This window comes from Mustela erminea, chromosome 8 (assembly GCF_009829155.1).
Source record: "Mustela erminea isolate mMusErm1 chromosome 8, mMusErm1.Pri, whole genome shotgun sequence".
In the NCBI taxonomy this organism is placed as follows: domain Eukaryota; kingdom Metazoa; phylum Chordata; class Mammalia; order Carnivora; family Mustelidae; genus Mustela; species Mustela erminea.
The window spans coordinates 66,809,488-66,814,729 of record NC_045621.1 but is presented as its reverse complement, the minus strand read 5'-3'; positions in this window follow the sequence as shown (position 1 = coordinate 66,814,729).

Genomic DNA, 5,242 nt, shown 5'->3' with positions numbered 1-5,242 from the left:
TTTTCCTTTAAAAACAAAAACAAAAACAACAACTCCTTTTCATTGTCTCATTAAACAAATTTATTTTCCCTTAAATGTGTGTCTCTGTGTGTATGTATTTACTTTTAATCACAAATGCCAGGGTTATTTTTGTTGTTGTTGTTTTACATTTTGTCTAACTTCTTATTGTAAGTACAGTTTGATGAATTTTCACAAACTGTTTAACATACACTTCTTACTAGCACCTGGTTTAAGAAACAGAATATTACTTGCATATCAGAAAACCTCCACTTGCTTTATGGTGGCATTTTTACTCCTTTTTGGAGGGGGAAGTAATGCTCATCAATACTTGACATTTCTATATTTTTCAAAGTTTCTAAATATGTATGAGGTTATAGACATCCCCACTTATTTTTGTCATGTATATAATTAAGAAAGAGTTAGCACTTTATATTTCCCAGAAGAGCATTAAGTGATTTTGAAAGCCTTTAAATTGTGTCCTTGGAAAAATATTGTCAAAAATCAAGAACGGTATTAATTTTTAAAAAAGTAACAGCAGTTTCTGTGCTTACAAAAAATTTTCATGTTGCAGAAACAGAGTTCAGTGTTAGGTTTTGGAAATCTTTCATCATCCCTCTAATGTGATGAATTTATATTTCAATTTAATCAGTAAAACTTAGAATGAGTGAAGTGGAACACTAGACTTCTTGGTTCTATATTTTTTTCTTAATCACTTTTCTAGTAGACTGCTTTGTTCAGAGATATATTGTTGATTTTAAATCTGCCGTATGAGCACTGTTTGCTTGTTGTACTTAGTTTTTGTAAACATGTTGTAATACTCATGTCCTTGGAGGACAGCTTCTAGTACACTCCGGGGAGGTAATATTGCACTGAAGTTGATTACGATTTTTTAACCTCTGGCGAAATGAATCAAATCTGAGAATCTAGTAATTCCAGTTTTGTTAGGTATGGATCAACCCTTCTCCCCCATGAGTTGAAACCTGAAAGAAACCATTTCCAATGCTACAGAGAGCACAGAAAGTATAACCTGGCATATTATGTACAAAACCTTGGAACCATCTCTGCGGAAATATGGACACCAAAATCTTCAAGCTTTGTGAATTGTGCAGCACAGTAAGAACAAACTCAGTGAAGTGAGAATTCTTCATAATCTAATGTGATGGAGTCATTTGTCTAAGCATCTACCAAAAAGACTTTTGAGGTGGCATGTTGCAGTGGTGGGACAGGCATCTTTAGAGCTCCCATCTGTGTGCATACATTTGGACAAAGAAAGAAATCAAATCTGGGGATGAGTCCAAGCAGAGGAGACAAGGAGGGCATCTAAGTTCAGTCTGGTAAAGAAGCCACAGCTTTCTTCATACCTTAAACATTTGTAAGATAGCATTTCGTATGTAGTAAGAGTATATCTTACACACGAGTAACTTAAAGAAATAGAATAAGGCAAACATATTTCCATCCTCCCATCCAACTTAACAAGAAGCACATTTATTGATGCTTTTGAAGCCCCTGTCAGTTCCCCCCTTCTCCCTGACGGAAGTAATCACTCTGATTTTGACTTCTCATCCCCTTTCCTTTTCTCTTCAGGGTTTTGCCATGTCTCCATTCCTAAACAACGTATTAGTTTGATTGGTTTTGAGTATTTTCACGTGGAGTCAACAAATTACATCCTTCTTTAATTTGTCCTTTTAAACCACCATTGTGCTTGTGAGCATTTTAATTGTTGAGTAGCATCCCATTGTGCAAATCTACGTAACTGTTTACTTATCCATTTTCTTGTCAATGCACATTTGGGTGGTTTCCAGTTTTTGGCTACTATGGACATTTTTGTTCTTATGTCCTGTAGCTCATGAACAAGAATTCCTGTAGGACATTTTCTTTGGGTGGAATGGAATTTTCAGGTCATAGTATTCAATTTTACTAGGTAATAACTCATTAACAATTTTCTGCTTAGTTCAGAAGGGCCAGGATTGCCAGATTTAATAAATAAAAATACAGGATGCTCAGCTGAATTTGAATTTCTCATAAATAACCAATACTTTTTTAGTGTCCGTATGGACCATGCAAAATTATATTTCATCTGGCAACCCTAACAAGGTCAGTAAACTTTACCAAATCACAAACATTGGCCAACAGTGTGAGGGGGTGGCAGGATATTTGGTCCTTTCTTCCTCTGCCAGCATGGCCAGCCCAGTTGTTAGCTCAGAGGGCTCAAGCACTTGCTAACCAGTATGCAGGTAATTAATTGGCTCAATCAATATGTATACGGCATCAACTTGATGCCAGGCAGGTGCTAGACATTGGGAATACAACTATAAACATGACAGACAACGTCCTTGTCCTCCTAGGCTTTTAGCCAAGGCAGGGAAATGGACAGCAAGGAAATGATGTATGCGCTATGGGAGCAGCCGTATGCTGGTGAGGGAGCCCTGATTTGTAGCTTTTGATGACTTTGGAGTTGTAAAACACTGATTTCAAGCTATCAGTGTGACATCACTGAACTAAGTGATGTACACAGTCTGCTCTCTGGGCCATAGGAACTGGCTCTAGCACCCCACTGTTTGGGGGCATACTTACAAAGGACACCATCCATCCTCTAGGCTCATTTCTGGTTGGTTTGGGGTAAAGGAACTTAGGCATTAATTATTTCCTCATATTTAGAAGGAATCAAATGGTAAGAGGTATAAAGTGTATTGGTTGTTTCTATAGTATTGTCTTGACTTGAAAATATTTTTACTAATATATATATATGTATATATATATATATGGAGTCTAATAAACATAGTTGTAAATTATGACCAGGGTATAGGTTAGGGCTCAGATACTCTCTTTTGTATATGATCTATCAGGAAACCCTTCAAGACCTTTTTATCCTCTATTGTTCCCTCACCTGTATCCCAGTTCACTGATCTTCATCATTCATTCATTCATTCCACAAACACTGATGGAGTCCTTGGTCTGTGCCAAGCATGGTACTTAGGGCTTGAGTCTGTCTTCAAGGAGCACTCAATTCACAGAAGGAACATTTTCCCCAGCTCATCCTGATTGTTTCTGGGCAGGTTTACTGCATTCTCCTTTTACTTACTCAGTTTACTCCTGTGTTCTCATGCTGGCTGTCCCTCTGGGAGTATTTCGCAAAGAACCTTGCCCAAACCCCCCCTTTCAATGATCTTTCCTTGCCTTTTTTTTTTTTTTTTTTTTCCATTTCTCCTTCCCCAGAGTGGCAGGTGTTCCTTGCTCTCTGAATCCGGACTCTCCTGACTGTTTCGTACCTTGTCCTATTGTTCAGGTCATCACTCTAGCCATCCCATCTATCTCTATCAAACAATTTCTGAATCCCTGTATACTAACTGATGTGCAAGATGTGGGAGCCTCTATTCACCCTTGAAGTTTTCATTTATCATAATCATTTCATAAAATTACAGGTTTGTATGATTTTAGTTTTAATTACTTAAAAATGATCCATTTTCCAAGTTTAGAAAATCATCTAATCTCATAGCCCAAGGCTAGCTAGTATTAACTGTTTGGGATATAACCTTGGAGTCATTTGTTATGTATGCTTATACACAAATTGGGGTCATACCTTTTCACTTACTACAGTGTGAACATTTTGTCATCTATTTCAGTATTCTTTGAAAACCTGATTTTAAATGATGGCATGGTATTCCATTTTTAGGTTAAGGCGCCTGGTTGGCGTAAAGATAACTTGAAGCTGTGGAGAAGGCTGGGAGGAAGATAACCTACCATCAAATCTCTTTGGTTGGGTTTTGTTTACTACCATAGAGGAGCTAAGCTCTGTATGAAGTTTAGGCATTGGAAGGCCCTTTAGAGACCACCTAGTGACACTACTCTCTTTTTCACAGGTGAGGAAATTGAATCAGGAGGGATTGTTACCTGCTGAGACTAATTCCCAGCTGTCTTGACTTCCTCTGTTTTGCTCTTTCCTCTGTTTTCCTCTCACCACAATCAGCTAAGCTTAGTCTTAAAATACAGAAAGATCATACATTTACCTACATGTTTTTTAGAGAAACTCTGCTTCCCCTTAGAGTGCATGAATTTGGTATAAAAGTCGAATATTAATATTAAGAGAAAAGAAAGCATATGTCCACACAAACACTTCTACAGGAGGGAAAGTTCACAGTAGCACTATGGGTAATACCCTGAATGTGGCAATTGTTCTTCAGCAGGTGCATGGATCAACCAAGACGGTATATTCATACAATGGAATACTAGGCAATTAAAAAAAATGCAACAATGTAGATGCAACTCAGCTATGTTGAGAAAAAGAAGCTAGACAAGGACAGACTAGATTCCATTTATTTAAATTCTGGAAATTGCAAACTAAGTGACAGAAAGCAGATGTGTGGTTACTTGGGGAAGGGGTTGGAGTGTGAGAGAACATCAACAGGGTAGAGGAAACTGTGGAGACTGATAGACATATTCATTATCTTGACTGTAGAATTGGCTTCATGGTTGTATACACATCAAAACATACATACTGTACACTTTAAATATGTTTATTGTATGTCAGTTACACTTCACAAAAACTGTTTAATTTGTGAGTTCTGCCTTTTAGTTTGAAAAGAACATGACTAAAAACTCACTAAAGAATCTGAAGCATAAGAAACCTAAAATTACTTCTGGAGATAACTGACAACCAAGGTTCTATTCTAGTATGATAGTTTATCTGAACACAACATTACTGTGAGAAATGCAAAGTCATAAAAATAAAAAATAGAAATGACATTTTTGTTCCCCTGGTAATCATACCATTTCCTCCTGTCTATGCAGTTGCTCTATATCATAATCTGTTTAGTGTTCTATTCAATTTTTTTTTTTTTTAGAGAGCAATAACCTTGCTGTATTTTCCCTGAACTATTAGACTGCTCTTTTATGAACAAGATGCCCAATCCCTGGTGTGTCTTACGTGTGTGGGTGTGTAGAAAGCTACACTGTATCTGTAAGTTATAGCAAATGCTGTAATTTTCCTTGGGATTTTCTAGCCGGGACTCAGCAGTGGCATGGAAACAAATTGGAACTTTCTAGAAACCATACCCTCTTCCACAAGATGAACACGGGATAGTTTCCTTAAATATGTGAGTTAATAAAAATTTTCTATTTAGATTGTCAATTTACTGGGGCTTTTTTGTTTTGTTTTAAAGAGCTGCTATACCACACAGAGTACACAACACCAGTAAAGATTCTTTCTTTTGAAAACATTCAAAGTTTTTATTTTCACCCACCT